The sequence below is a fragment of the Miscanthus floridulus genome, chromosome 10 (assembly GCF_019320115.1).
Source record: "Miscanthus floridulus cultivar M001 chromosome 10, ASM1932011v1, whole genome shotgun sequence".
In the NCBI taxonomy this organism is placed as follows: Eukaryota; Viridiplantae; Streptophyta; class Magnoliopsida; order Poales; family Poaceae; genus Miscanthus; species Miscanthus floridulus.
In genome coordinates, this window is record NC_089589.1 from 69,388,320 (window position 1) to 69,407,305 (window position 18,986).

Consider the following 18,986-nt stretch of genomic DNA (forward strand, 5'->3'; position numbering starts at 1 on the left):
CCTTTCCATACACTCTTACTCCAAACCATTTGAGAAAAGCATACTGCGTCTTATTGCCAGATTAACGTCCGGGCCAAGCACGCACCGATTGCACTCTGACCTTATCTTGTCAGGCGTAGACGAGACAAGCAATGAAACGAAGAATTTACTAGTGAAGCCCAAGAAAAGCGGAGACAAACCCAGGAAGAGATCTGATCGAGAACGCTGCGCGCCTTTTCCACTTACGACAATATACGAAACACTTCATGATATCGCAAAACACAACCACAATCTAGATCCGTCAAAATGTGAGTTGGTAGCCCGCCCGTGCAACTTAGAAATGTGGTATAAGAACAATCGGGCAACATCGGGAGCAGTAAATGGGTTTACCGAGTATAAAGAAGAGCTGATGTTAGAACGCTTCAAAGCCCGGCTAGTAGCCAAAGGTGCGGAGCAAAGAGGAAGGAGTAGATTTCACAGACACTTTCAGCCCTGTTGTTCGACCCACATCAGTACGTGTTGTACTTACCATTGCCTTATCTTTTGGTTGGCCATTACATCAATTGGATGTCAATAATGCTTTTCTGCATGGTGACTTGGAAGAGCCGGTTTACATGCTTCAACCACCGGGTTTGACTGATCCAACCTATCCACAGCATGTTTGTAAACTTAGAAAGGCGCTCTATGGCCTTAAACAGGCTCCCCGTGCCTGGTACAACAAATTCCAAACTTGCTTGCAATCACTAGGCTTTCATTCTTCTCAATGCTTCGCCCTTCCTTATTCCTCTTCGTCTTGGTATGATACTTTCCTAAAAGCAAGGATTTTCTTAAAAAAATGATCTGATCTAACAATTGAATGAAAGCACATGGTTTCGGATCCAAGCACATGGTTTGCGGCTCTGGGCAAGGGATGCTGTAGTTTTTTCTGCTAAAAAAACTGTTATTATTCGCTCCACTCTTGCCATCACGCTCTGTCTTGAGCATCTCCCACATCTAACTGCAAGCCTTGCTTTCCATTGGCTGATTCTCTGTTCCAGGTACAAGTCAAGTGGTCCGGGGATGGATTCCTGGTGAAGAGCACTTTTGGATTATCTAGTTGTTGCTTTGACTACCCCAATACCCAGGATTAAAGAAATACGATTCCTAGCGCTAGAAAAATGCATATATAGGGTCCAGAATTCATGCAATGGAATGAAATAAGGGTTTAAGCCGGGGATTAAAGAAAAGGTAATATCCTCGGGAAAGGCTAAGCACATTCGAAGACAGGCTTTCTATTTCGCATTCTCTGGCGGCAAGCCAACTGGAAGCAAATGGGATGAGAATTGCTGATATCCTTGGTACTGTCAAGTGCGGATTTCATGAGTTACTGTGATTGCATAGCGGATTTCACATTTCCAGTCAGTACGCTTTCAGGTGAAGCCTTGGGAAGAGATCATTTCCTCCACCCACTCCAAATTCAAGTGCTGCAATGATGAACAGTGGGATCAACTATACCTCTTCAACTATACCTCTGGTTCTTCTAGGCATATTTGATGAGACCCGTTCTTTTTATGTATGCAAATTCCTTGATTGCAGTAGCAGTTATGGATAGTTTCCCCAATCTTTCTTGCTTATGAAACATCTTTGTAGATTGGAAGAGTTCCACTAGGACTAGCAAATCAGCTACTTCGAAAAGACCAGAGCTCAGATACTGGAGAACATGGAGGAGGAAGCAGCAAGTGATTTCTTCAAGACGGCGCTCTTCATTGTAGCTGCAGGATCCAATGACATTTTGGAGTATCTTTCACCTTCAGTACCGTTCTTTGGACGAGAGAAGCCTTATCCTTCATACTTTCTGGACTGTGTTGGTTTCCAATCTGACATTTTATCATAAGGTTCTGCCAATTTATCCCTACTAGTAGTTTTGTGTCGCTTGCTCTTGTTTGCTGCTGACCTCTATTTTCTTTCCCTCGATTAAGAGGCTAAATGAACTGGGTGCTCGAAAGTTTGTTGTGTCCGACGTCGGGCCACTCGGTTGTATACCGTACGTTCGTGCTCTGGAGTTCATGCCTACAGGGGAGTGTTCAGCATCCGCGAATCGAGTCACTGAAGGTTACAACAAGAAATTGAAGAGGATGGTCGAAAAGATGAACCAGGAGATGGGTCCAGAGAGCAAATTTGTGTACGTAAATACGAAGGAGTTTGGCAGCGCCGAAGCAGAGGAAGGAACCCGAAGCAATGGAAAGAACGACGACCTAGGAGGTAGTAGTAGTACGAAGCCGGAAGGTGGTTTGATTCAGAAGTTGAGTGAGGAGGCTTCGACCGTCGCCACAAAGATTCTTATGAGGCATGCTTCTGACGGGCTGCCACGCGGGAGGTACTGGAAGACTTTTCAAAGGGCTAAGTATAGGCACCGGGAAAGAGTGGGGGGTTGAAGTGGAGTTGCCACGACGATTTCTGGTAAGTCGATTGCGGAGGAACTGAGAGGGAGAAGGCCGGGCTTCCCAGATTGTGCAAATTAGCCATTCCACTTCGGGGCCGTGTGCACATAGCATGGAGGCGATGCCTTATGCCGTGGCGTCAATTCTAGCTTCTGATGCGGGAGCTTCTAGCTGTTCGCTTTTAAATTGGCACTTTGAGGGCGGAGCGTGAATTAAGTAAAGGCTTATTTGTCAAATAATATCCAGTCCTGAATGTTTCATTTTTATTAACCAAAACCAACATTTCTCATACTTGCAACTAAGACCTCGAATGTTTGGAAAAGACGATGTCGACAAAGCGGAGTTTTTTAATGAAATAAAAGACATTTGCAAGTGCTGGCTTACACCCGGGGAATTGTCAGTAAATAAGGCGCCAGGAGGTTGTGCAAGCACTAGAAATGACGAGCATGGAGAGGTCAATCTTGGTAGTCAGGTCTGGTAGAGCAATCTCAAATTATCATATAGAAATGTTATGATTTCGGTATTGATCAAAAGGTGCTGGGACCTTAGGGGATACATTAGTGCCATGTTCTATTGCGGAACGGTCGTATCCTGGTAACCTAGCCCCCGTAAGAGCTCTACCTAATCGTCGACATAATGGGTAGAAGGCAGGCTGTGCTTATTTCTCGGCAAATAGCTAAGTCGACACCTCGAGGTAGCAACTCAACTCTTCGTAGATAAAAACAAGTGTTCAGTGGATCAAACCCTGTATTAATGGTTCTGGCAGGCTGCTGGCGTGGGACTGTAAATCCTCTTTCGCTAGAAACACTACAACAATAGAAGCACCCTTCTAGAGATAAGAATAGCAAATGTTTTGAGGCACTGATGGAAGCATGCCAAGGTGAAGTTGACGATCTCTTTAGCGTTTATCCTTCTCTTTATCTTGCCCTATGTGCTCATGCTGTGAGTGCCGCAGGATGATTTAGTTCTGATCGAGTGCTTGACCCCTTGAGGAGGGCATATTCTTCAGCATCTCTCTTGTCGGATCGTATCCCCGTGACCACGTCGTTAAAGAGACAGTCTTTCTTTGGTTTGGCCCACCGATTTACCGTCGTTGGTGACACTCTTCTGAGCCCCTAGATTCGCCGAAGGATGAGATCTTGCCTATGCTGTAGTGTAGGATGAACAGGAAAGTTCTCCTCCATTGAGACCCCACCGCCTGTGGAAAACTACTACTTTTTCTTATTGAAAAAAGAGCTTTGTTATCTTACTTGCTGGCTAGTAAACGCTACCCCTACCCTTGAAAACTTGTTTACATTTGAGGGCCGGAGTTTACTTAAATTCAAGAGGGACTTAAAGGATTTCTAACTTCACTGTCCTGCTTACTCATTGGATGAATTGACAGAGTCTCTTGCCCTTTACCTTGGATATACACAGGATTGCTCATTCGCTGTAACCACTAGTTCTAGAACTGAATAGGAAAAGCTAGAACTGAATAGGAAAAGCTATATGGCACTCAAACAGAATGGATAGCAACTAAAACTCCAAGAGGTAGTATACTAATATACTTTTTTCCCTAAAAACCGGCTTTCCTAAGATGCCTATTGGTCTAAGCTTTATATCTATCCTATCGCTCTCTTGCTTAAATTCACTTCCTTCCTTAACTCAGATCTAAATGGCTTCCTTTGGATCGACATTAACTTAGGCGTAGAAAGAGGTAAAAGCACGGGCATGGAAAAGGGATTATATGGCGTGCTGGGCTGGATGAAAGAAGCAACTACGCCTATGTTGGAGCCATTCCATTTGAATTGGCACTTTCTCCATCATGACTCATGGGAAGAGACATTGGCAATAATTCACCTTGGACAATTTATTTGTGAAAATTTATGTCTATTTAAATCACACATAAAAAAATCTGGTCAAATTTGCATTGTTAATATGGACTCCTTTGTTCTAAGAGCAGCTAAGCCTTATTTGGCCACTATAGGAGCAACTGTTCATGGTCATTATGGAAAAATCCTTTACAAAGGAGATAGGTTAGTTACGTTTATATATGAAAAATCGGGATCCAGTGATATAACGCAAGGTCTTCCAAAAGTAGAACAAATCTTCGAAGCGCGTTGCAATTGATTCACTATCGCCGAATCTCGAAAGGAGAATTGAGGATTGGAATGAACGTATACCAAGAATTCTTGGGGTTCCCTGGGGATTCTTGATTGGAGCTGAGCTAACCATAGCCCAAAGTCGTATCTCTTTGGTTAATAAGATCCAAAAGGTTTATCGATCCCAAGGGGTACATATCCATAATAGACATATAGAGATTATTATACGCCAAGTAACATCAAAAGTAAGGGTTTTCGAAGATGGAATGTCTAATGTTTTTTTACCTAGGGGAATTAATAGGACTATTGCGAGCGGAACGAGCAGGGCGGGCTTTAGATGAATCGATCTATTATCGGGCAATCTTATTGGGAATAACAAGGGCTTCCCTGAATACCCAAAGTTTCATATCTGAAGCAAGTTTTCAAGAAACTGCTCGAGTTTTAGCAAAAGCTGCCCTACGAGGTCGTATTGATTGGTTGAAAGGCCTGAAAGAAATTGTAGTTCTGGGGGGGATTATACCTGTTGGTACCGGATTCCAAAAATTTGTGCATCGTTCCCCACAAGACAAGAACCTTTATTTCGAAATTCAAAAAAAAAATCTATTCGCGTTCGGAAATGAGAGATATTTGGTTTCTCCATACAGAATTAGTTTCTTCTGATTCTGACGTAACAAACAATTTCTATGAAACATCAGAGACCCCGTTTACCCCTATTTATATGATTTAAGTATACATAAAGCAATTTTTTTACTTTAATTTAAACTATACTTTTGACCTTAGAATGCTAACAGGTCTGATTTTCTATTTTGTATTTGAATTTTCATTGTATTTTAATAAGTAAAAGAAGTCAGTTAATTCATTAAGGCTATGTTTATACCTTGTATGAATGGTCAATTATGAGTAGAAGGTTCCATCGGAACAATTATTATTTATTTCAAGCTATTTCAGCTCTTTCTTAATCTTCAAAAAGAAATTAATTCCGTAATGGTAAGATGAAAAAAGAAAAAAGAAAAAAGAAAAAGGAAGTGTGGAAAAAATGACAATAAGATATTGGAACATCAATTTGAAAGAGATGATTGAAGCGGGGTTCATTTTGGTCATGGTATTAAGAAATGGAATCCCAAAATGGCCCCTTACATCTCGGCAAAGCGTAAAGGTACTCATATTACAAATCTTGCTAGAACAGCTCGTTTTTTATTAGAAGCTTGTGATTTAGTTTTTGATGCAGCAAGTCAGGGAAAAAGCTTCTTAATTGTTGGTACCAAAAAAAGAGCAGCGAATTTAGTAGCATCAGCTGCAATAAGGTCTCATTGTCATTATGTTAATAAAAAGTGGTTCAATGGTATGTTAACGAATTGGTCCATTACCAAAACTAGACTTTCTCAATTTAGAAACTTAAGAGCAGAAGAAAAAATGGGGAAATTCCACCATCTCCCAAAAAGAGATGCGGCAATCTTAAAGAGAAAACTATCTACCTTGCAAAGATATCTCGGCGGGATCAAATATATGACGAGGTTGCCTGACATTGTGATCATCCTTGATCAGCAAAAAGAGTATATAGCTCTTTGGGAATGTGCCATTTTGGGGATTCCTACTATTTCTTTAGTCGATACAAATTGTGACCCAGATCTTGCGAATATATGGATTCCTACCAATGATGACACTATTACTTCAATTCGATTAATTCTTAACAAATTAGTATTTGCAATTTCTGAGGGCCATTTTCTCTATATAGGAAATCGTTGATTATGAAGAATAGTTAATTCTTGAGCAACTGCGTAGATTTATAGGGTTAATTACTATTATTTTTTTGTTTTGCATAGATAAAAGAAGGAGAATATTGATATATATTAGAGGGTATTGATATATATTATGTTTCTGATGTGACTTCTTGGTATATTGAATATAAGATTAATACTTCAAGTTGCTGAGTTGAGAAAGAGATGCTTGAATCAAAAGAATTCCTTTTTTGAAGTTCAATTTTTATCAGAGGACAATATGAATATTACACCATGTTCCATTAAAACACTCAAGGGGTTATATGATATATCGGGTGTAGAAGTAGGCCAACACTTCTATTGGTAAATAGGAGGCTTCCAAATTCATGCCCAAGTACTCATCACTTCTTGGGTCGTAATTACTATTTTGCTAGGTTCAGTTATCATAGCTATTCGGAATCCACAAACCATCCTGCCCGATGGTTAGAATTTCTTCGAATATGTCCTTGAGTTTATTCAAGACTTGAGCAAAACTCAGATTCGAGAAGAATATGGTCCCTGGGTTCCCTTTATTGGAACTATGTTCCTTTTTATTTTTGTTTCGAATTGGTCAGGTGCTCTTTTACCTTGGAAGATTATAGAGTTACCCCATGGGAGACACTCATGGAATACAAAGAAAGCTATACCTGGATAGTTCACATAGGCCTGGCTTGGTTGTAAGAGGAGCTCCTGAATGTTTGGAGAGTTGTTCACCCACCACGGCACCATGACTTATCAGAAGTAGCACGTATTGGGATTGGGGGAGATGAATCCTGGGCCTAGCCAGAGAACATTAGTAAGTCTGTGGATCACTCTTTTTCTATGCTTTTTCAAGAAATCAGTTTCCCCCATTCCTTTAGTAAGAAGCAAGCCCCTATACCTTGAGGAGATATCATAAAGCTACATCACAATCAAATTGTGGGTGATCTCTCCACAATGCTGCCCAACACTCTGAACAACGTCCTGTACTCAAATAGGAAAATGCAAACTATCATGTTCCAGAGCTTTAGCCACAGTAATCTCCTATTCATAGCAAGCTGCAAACAAAGTTGGATATAGGTGTGCCAGTGTACAGTCACATAAACATCTATCATTCCATAAAAATATATCCAAACATTTCCAACGAAGTATTTACAGCCTAACTCAATGTTGTGTTTCTCAGAGACAACACCATTTTATAATGGTGAATACATCTTTTTTCTTTTATACATTTTTCTTATTATTTGCTTCCAAAGACCTATGATAGTGGGGTCCTTGAAACGAAAGCACCACTTAGCAATCAATGCCCTGTTCATTTCTACCCAAAACACCATCAAACTTTTTTCTACTTACAGAGGAACATGAATATCTCTTTTTCTATATGAACCATGCCAGAGAAATGTCCTAGCGAGTTTCGATCTTCAATTGGAGTTCTTTGGACAGCCGGCTATAAAGTAAGTTTATGAAGATGAGGTCTATTTCAAGTAACCTGTAAGGGAAAATATTTACACTTAAAGTTCTAAAACTGCATTGAAGGCAAATGGCTTCCAAGCTAGTGACTCATATGGATCATTTAGCTCGGCTGTCTCCTTTTGAGGGCCAATAAGACTACTTGGTGAGGAAGTAATTTTCTAGAAACTCAGACTTTGAATGGATTGCGCGGACTATAACTCAGACACTGACTTTCTGGAGGTAGCTAAACTCACCATGGAATAAGGTTATTCGTCTTATAGCGACATTCCTACATCAAAGATTAGGGGAGGGGCTAAAACATTCTTAATCCACTCCCCGAACAAAATAAAAGGCTCTGTCCCTCAAGTTTGAGCCTAGCGCAAAAGCCAATTCCAAATTTTATATTTCCTGGCAAGTCTATGAGAGTCCTATTACGGATCATCTGATCTTTAGCTTGAATGGTCGTGTTTTTACATAATTAGGTCTTTCTTCTGAGCTCTTCTATTACAGTACGGAAAAATCAAACCTATCACTCTCTAAGAATGGGTAAAAAGAATTCAAGCTAGGGGAGCCTCTCTAACTACCTATACTACGCCCCCATTGATTGGAAACCCTCGGGGAAAATGATCCCATAAACAATGGAATTATACAGTACGAAATAGCAAAAAAACAGACTAATTCGATTCTAAAAAATAGATAATAGATATCGGCTTTCTGCTCAAATTGTCCCGACAAGGAGAGAATTGAAATATTTGAATCAGATTGGATTTTGTAGTATACCAATGAGCCAAACTATTACTATTTCATCTAACTTGAATAACCAAGGACTGAATTTGACCATGGATTCTGATAACTCGAGAAGTTTTGACTTGGTTATGATCCAAAGAGAAAAAAGAAAGGTTTAACAAGCCATGAGAAAATAGAGTAAAGTAACCATACGTTTTGTTTGCAGAACGTGTATACGCCATACAATCGAAATAGAAACATGGGACGATTCTAGAATTTGGAATAGATCCGTGGGGATGAGAGAAGTTGTTGTTGAGAAATATGAAATTGGAAAGGAAGTCAAACTCCCTATGGAACCTATGATCGGTTGTACCTATACTTGCAGGGATACGAAAACTCGCTATTCACTCAGTTTTTGGTCAATAATAAGATTATGTAGGAGAGATGGCCGAGTGGTTCAAGGCGTAGCATTGGAACTGCTATGTAGGCTTTTGTTTACCGAGGGTTCGAATCCCTCTCTTTCTGTTTCTGTTAATTCACCAACGTTACCGACCACAATGTATCAAATCAAATAGATTTCCGCAATAATACCTACAACTTCCCCCAATTCGACCAGATCCCCATGAGTGGGACTCCGCCCATAACATAATTGATAGATCTAAGATATGCTCTGGCAAGTAAAGGGGGTTCTAATATAATATATTGGTTTTGCTAGAAAGGTAGTTATGAATCAATTGACTAATCCTAATTCCAATATCTTGATTTCGAGAAGCAATGCATCGTGAACCAATATATATATCGTCTGCTAATACACGACCAATTAGTGTTTGGACAAAAAGTTTTTCCATCATCCCATTTTGAGGACTCACATAAATACCTTGGATAGTACCACAATCTCTTCTACACACAATAATATGTTGAACTACTTCAACAAGTCCACGTGTAGATAGCCAGCATCCGTTGTTCATACAGCAGTATCTACAACCCCTTTTCAGGCTCCATAGCAGGAAATTATATATTCTGTCAAAGAAAGTCCCTCATGTAAATTGCTTTGAATAGGTAAATCAATCATTTGTCCTTGAGGATCCGCCATTAACCCTCTCATAACTACTAATTGGTGTACTTGAGTTCCTCTAGCTCCTGAAAAAGACATTAGATAGACTGGATTAGAAGGATCCATTATTCAAAAATTTGAATTCATTTCTTGTTTCAAATATTCACTTGTAGCATACCATATCTCAACGGATTGGCGTAATTTTTCTACCGCGTGTACAGCTCCATAATAATAGTGTTTCTCCAAAAGAAAACTCTGTTGTTCCGCGTCTTGGACTAACCATCCTTTAGAGGGTATTGTTAAAAGATCCTCGATTCCTAAAGAAATCGATGTAGTAGTGGCTTGATGGAAGCCCAGAGTCTTTATTTGATCCAGTATATGGGATGTATATCCCATTCCGAAATGATCTATTAATCTGCTAATAAGCCGTTTCATAGCAGTTCTGTCTATCTCTTTATTATGAAAGGAGGTTGGCCCGTTCTGCCATACATAAGTACCACCTTTTTTGGCTGAGTAGGATTCCACAATCGGCCTGAGTCAGTGATTCAAAAACTTAATTTACTCCCTTTCCTTAATCTCAATCTAGATTTGCGTGGCAAAAAAGATGGTACTAGCGAAATCGGAATGCCCCCCGAAAGGGGCATCGCTGAATTTAACTTCCTTGTTTAGATAGTGTATGAATAGGCCCAACTAAATCCTTGTATGGCTTCCTCTATTTCTCTATAAAAAGAAATATGATCAAGAGTGGTTCGAATGTATATAGAATGGATTTCTTTTTTTCTATTTCCCACTACTAGATAGTGGGCATAAATCTCATGATAAGTCCCAAAAGATTCATATTGAACTTCAATCGGAACTTCTCTTGACCCAACGATGCGTTGATCTAGTTTGCATCGGAGCCACAAGGGACTATTTAAACTGATTCGTTTCTGTCTATAAGCTCCTAGTGCATCATAGGAACTAGAAAAATGGGGTTCTTTATCTTTCGTATACTTATAATAATTGTTATTATTGTAGTTTATTTTTTTTTATTTGGAGAGTTTCTGCAACTATTATATCTATTTGCACAAATACCTCGACGATTTCCAATCGTTAATACATAAAGTCCGATAAGCATGTCTTGGGTTGGCACGCAAATAGGATCTCCAATAGCGGGAGACAGGAGTATGAGAAAACATAAGTAAACAAGCTTCCGCCTGAGCTTCCAAGGATAAAGGTAGGTGAACAGCCATTTGATCCCCATCAAAGTCCGCATTGAAACCCTTACACACTAATGGATGTAAACAAATAGTACGTCCCTCTACTAAAGTGTGTTGGAAGGCCTGTATGCCTAATCTATGCAGGGTAGGTGCTCTGTTCAACAGGATGTCCCCGCATAACTTCTTGAAGTATTTCCCATACAATGGGTTCCTTTTTCCCAAATTTTCCTGTTTAGCAATCCAGACATTAGAAGTAGCATGTTTCATGATTAAATCGCGAATTACAAATAGCTAAAAAAGCTTTATTGCTATCTCTAGAGGTAATCCACATTGATGTAATTAAAGCGAAGGCCCCACAACAATGACAGAATGCCCCAAGTAATCGACCCGTTTCCCATGCAGAGTCTCGCGAAACCTCCCCTCTTTACCCTCAATTACATCTGAAAGTGATTTGTATACTTTATTGTGACCATCCCTCGTCGGTTGCCCGCAGGACCCACTATCAAGAAGTGTATCCATGACTTCTTGTACCAATTTTTCCTGGCACATTACTAAATCTGCTGGTCTTAATTCACTTCTTTTTAATAGATAGGCAAGGTTCTTTCGACGGATAACTCTCTTATAAAGTTCATTAATATCCAAAGTCACTACTTTATCCCCAGACCTATAAACAATGGGTCTCAATTCGGGAGGAAGAACCAATAAATTGTACATACGAATGTCAATCTTCATTTTTGTATATTAATACACTGGTAGGGGTCGATCAGGCAAATCCCAAAGTTGACCCCCGAATTGCTGCCGAACTGCTCTACTGATCTTCTCTCTCTTCAGACTCACTAAACCTTCTCAAAGACTCCTTTTGCACTGAGAATACAATTCCCTCCTTCTCACAAGAAGGCAAACCTTGTACATTGATCGAATCTTCTTTTGCATCTAGAAGAGAGGCTGTGGGCTATCCGAGAGAGTGGTTCAGGTGACTACCGGAGTCATTGATTAAGCAGGTCAGATGGGCTTAGTAGGGCTCGAACCTACAATATCACCATTATGAGCGGTATGTTTCAACCAATTAAACTATATGCCCAATCGGATCTCTACATGCCAGGAAGAGCGGATAGAAAGAGGAGACCCTTTGCTCTATCTCCTTCTTCCTCTTCCTGGGGCCCTAGAGTAACTGAAAGGAAAGCCCTATTAAAGAAGCTAAGTGACTTTTGTCACTCAAGTAGTGAGTTTGAGAGTGGTCATTAGGGCGACCACTTGTACTTCTAGGCCTTGGCGACCTATAGTCTTGTTACGCAACATAGCTTCACTCGATTCAGTAAATCAATAGTTCAAACCAGCCCCCTAATAGATTAGATAGTGGCCCTTCCACTTTGGTATAGTTGACCCTACCTATTGACTCAAGGTAAGACCTCTGACTCAAGGTTCATAGGAAGGGGGAACCCAAACGTAGTGGGATGTAGGCATCCGTTGTTTTGGTACTTTTGCACTACCTACATCTTACTATTTATTTTGTAACCAGCTTTTCATCGGTAGGTCAGTAGGCCTTTTAGAAGGCAAACAAATGAAACCACGGGCGCTAGCGCTATCTTGTTCGCTTTTGTCAACTGAAGTCACGCATAGTACCAACTAACTAATAGCTGATAGAGCATGGAGCCCCGAGTCTAAGCGAGCAGAGCCATTTCTTTCTACTGTCTTCAAAAGAAAAAGGGTACTAAAGGTGAAGGGCATTTAGTTGTACATCTACTTTGGTTTTGGTATAGTTACAAAGGTAACCGGTAGGTGACTGTTGAATTGATAGTAGTTACGAAAGGGGGAACTAGCTCAGTTGGTTAGAGTGCTGGTCTGTCATGCTAGAAGTCATGGGTTCAAACCCCGTTTTCCCCGCACGATCTTCCTCTTCCTGCTCGACTCATTTTGTCTTCACTAGGAGCTGCTAATCCTAGTGTAGCATTCTAGACAATTATTCCTTCTTCGGTCTCCCTCCACCCCCTTCGTTTGTTGTGGGTTGTGTCTCACCGTAGGCACTTAATGAATGAGTGAAGATCTTCCTTCCCCTTGTGTCTTACCAAGGACTGAGTTCCCACTTGTGGCAAAACAAAAGTATACCATCCCACCCGACCTCCCCTCGGGGGATTAAGGTTCCTCTCAGAGACTACCAGTCTACAAGAAGCTGGCAGAGCTTTAACCATTGGACCACATCCATCCATCCTCCTACCTAAACAGTGATGCCTTTTCTTATTCGTTCTTTGAATTACGCTAGTGGAGACTAATTCCTTCCGGCTAATGAAGATACTACCCCAGTCTTCCCATTCATTCCTAGTGGATCCTTCTTATCCCTTTTCATTGAACGAACCAAGTTCACCTATACAAGAGTGAGGAATAGAAATCCTACAATCAACTTCCCACTTTTGATGTCCTGTTTGATGATTCTGCTGTGTCTTTAGAAAAGAAAAGGAGAAGGATAGGGGTCGCTAGTCAGAAAAGCAATAACTATCAATTTGAATTCAGAATGAATCAAATCTCCCCAAGTAGGATTCAAACCTACTGACCAGTCAGTTAACAACCGACCGCTCTACCACTGAGCTACTGAGGAAGAATGGACTTAAGGAAGCTGACTCTCGTTCTTTGGACCAACCAACCAAAAAGAAAAAAAGTTCGTCACTTTTTCTCTTTCACATACAACGGGAGAAAGGGTGACGATAGCAATCCCCTTTGCCTCCCTAGCTGGGGAGCCGCTAGGACAAGATAAGGGGGGCGGCAGTCAACCATCAACTCTCAATATGCATATTGATCAATCGATCTCTGCGTCCTGCCAGTTCGCTAAGTAGACTCACTCTACCGAGGGGCAACTAAGGTTGGTTCTTGCCAATTTCCTTGCTGATCAGCAAGGGAATTGGCAAGTATGAGAGAGATGACTCTCTCTATCTCTCCGAGTTTCAACTACTAAGTGTAGCTCTTAAGAAGTTCAGCTATTCTAAATGTAAATAGATTTCGATCAAGCAAGTAGGAGAAATTGGTCCTTTCATCTCTCTATCTGCTCCATGCTCTATAGCCTAAGGATCATCAGCAGGTTTTATGCTAGAAAAAAGGAGATCTACCTAATCATTTTAGTAGATGAAGTAGTGGGAGGTCACGAAGGAAGTAAGGGGGCAGTGTTAAGTTGAGAATTTTGAACATTGTAGCATCCTTTTGACGGTTGGGCTTTGAGTTGAGTTCTTTTAAGAACTCTTAATATGAAGATACACATCATAAAATGATGCATCGAGCGAGACCATTCTATTTCATTGTGCATGAAAGACGTTTTCGACCAACAACATCTACTCGTATCCAGCTTCGTGTCATTTTTGAACACTACGATCAGCAAAGAAAGGATCAAGATGCCCAAGAGGGGGGTGAATTGGGCTAATTCTAAAATTCTTTGTAATAATTAAACCCTACACTTATCCCACTTCACCCCTTGTGCCTAGAATGTGTTCCTATTGATCTACCACACAAAAGTTTAGCACCCTAGGTTCCAATCCTACTCTAGCATGACAATTCTAAGAATGTAAAGACAAGAAATGAATTGGTCAAATGTAAATGCTTAAAGTAAAGAGAGGAGAAGGAACGCGGCGATGTTTTGGCGAGGTATCGGAGAATCGCCACTCCCCACTAGTCCTCGTTGGAGCACCTATGCAAGGGTGTAGCTCCCCTTGATTCAGCGCAAGGATCAAGTGCTCTGTACTGAGCTGATTCTTTGACACTCCGTCGTGGTGAATTGCCCACAACCGCTCACTAACTTGAGTTGGGTCATCCACAAGCTCCGTCGGATGATCACCAAACTCCTAATCACCACCAAGCCATCTAGGTGATGGAGATCACCAAGAGTAACAAGCACAAACTCTCACTTGACCACAACAAACCTAATGAGAAGGGTGGATGCACACTTGCTACTCTCCTTGCACTAATGAGGCCTTAATCTTGGATTCTCACATCTCAATCACCTCACTAGGCTCTTGCGCTCCATAGCACTCTCAAGGGTGTTTCATAGTTGAACAAATGGGCAAGAGACCTCCCTTGGATGAATAGAGAAAGTATTTATACCCTCTCATTCAAAATGAACTATTAGGAGGTTGAGTCAGCACTCTGTAGGGTGATCGGACTCTTCGGTTAGTTATCCCCGCCACAGAGCCATTAAGTTGTGACCAAACTCTGACTTGCGTCTGGTCAGCACTGACCGAATGCGTCTGGTCATGACAACTGCTCTCTAGAACCTTATTGATGTTGACCGGACGCTGGCACCCAGAGTCCGATCACTTTGCTGTTCAGCGTCTGGTCAGTAACCGGATCCTGACCTACGTCTAGTCAGCACTGACCGGACGTGTTCAATCAGGATTTTCCCTCTCTAGAACCTTTCTAGGAGTTGACTGAACTCTGGCACCTAGTGTTCAGTCACTTTTCACTCAGCGTCCGATCACAACCAGATGACTCCAGTTGATCAAATGAACTGACCTAACTCATGCTTCAGCGTTCGGTCACAACCAGACCAACATCCGATCAGTCATTTGACCCTCCATTCACTTCCAACTCAAAATCATATGTGAATGTAGTTTGCTCCAATTGATCTTAGGGCTACTCCGGAGCTACCTAGTGCTAGATTTGACAAGTGTGCACCGCACCTAACCCACTAGACTCACCTAGGTCAAGCTACTAGTCCATACCCCCTTTAATAGTATGACCAAAGGAAAAATGAAGTCCTAAACTACTCTAAGTGTCTCTTCAACACCAAACGACACTTAGAACTAGTCCATCCTTAACCTTGTCATCCATCCTTTGAAAACCAAAATGATATCCATAGTAGGGGCATTACAACCATGATTGCCCAATCAATTGCCATTACCATGACCTAACTTAATTGCCTCTGCAAAACACATGTTAGTCATAGTAATCTCGTATTGTCATTAGTCACCGAAACCCAACTAGGGGCCTAGATGCTTTCAATCTTCCCCTTTTTGGTGATTGATGACAATACAACCTCGAGTATGTGTAAGAGATGAGGTTTTCAACATGCTTGATTCATATAAGCTTTTGACAATAAGAGCAAAGGAGTTAGACATGCTTATATGACCCAAGCCAACATGGTGTACTCAATAGATATGAAATAAGCATGAGTACAGGAAATAACGCTCATTTGAATTAGAGTAAAATGTGGAAGCAAAGCATATGAGCATAATGAAGTGACATGACATATATATAGATCAAAGTTGAGAGCACACATGTCACATATCACATAAGTATCACAATCACGCATATGTAGTTCAATGCATGAAAGTAAACGTGAATGCATAACAATGTATCACACATAAAAATCCAAAAGTAATAAATCATAAGCTCCCCTAGATATATCGCTCCCCCTAGATCTAACATACTTGATCCCTCTCCCCCTTTGGTGTCAAGCACCAAAACCTAAGGGTATGTCGACGGGGCAGGAGCAGATGAGTCGGGCGCTGAGGTGCAGTGAGTGATCTGAAACTATGTAGCATCATCCTCTGATCTAGAGCTTTGAGCTGTCTGACCCTCTATCGCTGGAAGTGAAGCTAAAGTGGTCTAGGTTTGCTCTGGGACTGGCGTAGCCTGTGACTCTATAGGTATCACTAAAGTAGGTGGCTCTGATGATGCAATAGATGAAGGGAGCGTCTCTATAGTCCTAGTAACTAGAGCAACAGTGGTAGGTATAGGGACTCGCAACTCTAGCGGTGTAGGCTGCCCTATCAGCTCGCTAAAAGTAGCATCAAGGCTCCTAGAAACTGGGGTGTCAGTCACAAGCACCGACGAACTTTGAGCCGGTGTGAATCCCATAATAATAGGTGTGAAGTGAGGACCCTGGGCTATCACTAGCGAAGCAAACCACTAGGACACCTACTCTATCGGTGAAGCAAACTATGTAGCTGATTGTCCTTGACTCTAAAGCCCACTGGGTTGTACAACTAGAGTCACTAATGTGGTGGTAGGCTGGCCGAGCTGAGGTGTAGATGGTGGAGGAGCAACCCCAATAGTAGTGACAACATGCTACATAAATCCAAGTAACTGTTGCTGCATCAGGAGCTGTTGCTGCTGCATGGCCTGCTGCTATTGTTGTATGACCTGCTGCTATCTTTGGAACTCATCCTGTCTGACCTGAACCTATGCTAGTGTAGCTACGGTCTCCTAGGCCAGGCATGCCTGATCTTGCCTCATCCGCTCAAGAATAGCTAGAAGAGTGGGGTCTGTCTACGGCGGCTATGGAGCTGAGCTGGAGCCACTGGCCTCTCTGTCATGTGGTCGTGGAGGCATCTAAGGAATAGCCTGATAATCATCAGAATTTTCACTAAGGTCACTCTTGACCATACCCTCCTGTTGAGCATCTAGCTGCTCCTCCTCTGTCGCTGCAACGCCCCTGATGATCTCATCCTGCTGGGCTACTGTCTCTGGAACCTATGGGTGATGGCGTGGCTGGCAAGGTGTCCTTGCACTGCTATGATGGAGCATCTAGGTCATGTTGTATGGAGGAAACTCAATAGTAGTACCAATATACTCTGCCATAGTCTCTGAAGACTTCACTGTAAGTGCCTTGCGAATCAAGAATGTGATCTAGTGAGCATAGGGCAACTGACGATGGCCTTTAAACCCCTCTATAAGAGTGTCCTCCATCTCTGAATGAATGACATCCCAAATATCAAAAACAGGTCTGCTGTATCAGAGAGTTCACTAGCCACAAATGGATGCAAGTCAACCCCTCACAATAACCCATCCTTGGGAGCAAAGTCCTCCTCATGATAGCATCAAGCAACCTAGCTGTAGGAGTAAGGTCTCTAGGTGTCTAGCTCGACCCTTCGCCGAAAGGCTCTATGAAGCATGGTTGGACAAGATCTGTGGGAGGCACAAGACCGCCGTGAGGACGTCTAGGAGGCTCTGTCTGACCATAGCAAACCTCATGAAGCCAAATGGGTGACTCTAGAATCCTGAGAATCTCTCTGACCCTTGAGCTCTGCAGCCTGTAGTCATGGCCTCTGAATGCAAAGTGTATGAACCTATAACCCGGGTCAATCCAAAGTGAAGAGTAGAACTCACAGACCCATGATGGAACATATCGGCCAAGGTGGGGACGAATCTGCTTGCCTACTACTGCTACAAGTGCCTTAATAGAACAAACCCTCTGTGATATGAAAGCAACTCCACTATTAAGATATGCCTAATAGAAATCCTCCTGCAGTGGTGTATAGAAGTGCTCTGAAGCACGCTCATCCCACCTTGATGGAAACCAGTCCTTAAACTGCATAAAGCGGAGCTACTACACCTGCTTGGCTGTGGCTGCCTTCAAGTCAAGGTGAGTCACTAGAGGCAGACCCTGTGGTCTGGGAGGCGGACGAGAACCCCTCCTCATTATCTTAGGCCTTAGTGTCACCTAAGCATGAGTATGACTAGAGCATCGTAACTATGGCTAAGGTGCCTGCTCTGTCTCCTTGGTCTGCTCTACGTGCTTAGTCTGCTCAACCTGCTGAGTATCCTCTAACTACACTTGTTTACACCAAAATTTGGAAGAAGAGTCACAAGGACTCAAAAGCTCCCAAGATCATGTCGTTAAGGAATCAATTGCGTGCAGATTGGAACCAGCTGATTCGAATGCAACACTAAAATCGGCTTTCTTTAGGTAGCACCAGCAGATAACGACAAAGGCGTAGCCGGCACCGGGACAAAGCATGTTGGACTCTACAAAAAGGGAAAGATTAGAGTCCAAGTTATCTTAAATTAGGAATGTCTTCTCTAGGGCCAAAGATTGTGGTGAGTCGTGCTTAGATAGGAGTCATGCGAGGGTCCCGGGTATAAATATCAAACTCTGGCTATTGTAAAACACACAATCAATCAAATACAAGTTATTTACTTTTTTCAGCTCCGACCACCCCTTAGGAGTAGGAGTAGAGTAGATCTCGGTGAGTTCTTCAGCAAGTACATCTACATCGATCCGGTTGACCTCCACTGCTTGTCTATAAGTACCATCAGGGCTTATACCTCTGTTCATATGGCTGCATTGATCCGGTCGACCTCCACTATGACTCTGGTATAAGCTAATTATCGACTCTTGTCTAGTTCAAGTATGGCTGCATCGATCTGGTTGACCTCCACTACTTGAACTTGATTAAGGTCAAGTTATTGGTTCTATCTAAGGGTGGCGTTCCTTCGGATAGATTCATTAAGTTATTGATATTGCCTATTGCTTCCATTGTTTATTTAATTATAGCAATATCACTTTGCCTGATTGGGATTGATCTAGATTGGCCTTATATCTTTTTTAACCCATTGTTTGCTAATCTAAACTGATC

General features: G+C 41.9%; 2 non-coding genes and 1 pseudogene across 2 annotated transcripts; 2 read left to right on the plus strand and 1 right to left on the minus strand.

Moving 5' to 3' along the window:
- Positions 1–663: 663 nt before the first annotated feature.
- LOC136488816 (GDSL esterase/lipase At5g41890-like) lies at positions 664–3,300 on the plus strand (annotated as a pseudogene).
- Positions 3,301–8,832: 5,532 nt separating this feature from the next.
- Positions 8,833–8,919, plus strand: TRNAS-GGA (transfer RNA serine (anticodon GGA)). The gene has a single exon. It is a non-coding gene; the product is annotated as a tRNA-Ser (tRNA).
- A 4,248-nt stretch (positions 8,920–13,167) lies between these two features.
- Positions 13,168–13,240, minus strand: TRNAN-GUU (transfer RNA asparagine (anticodon GUU)). Its single transcript has one exon. It is a non-coding gene; the product is annotated as a tRNA-Asn (tRNA).
- Positions 13,241–18,986: the final 5,746 nt, after the last annotated feature.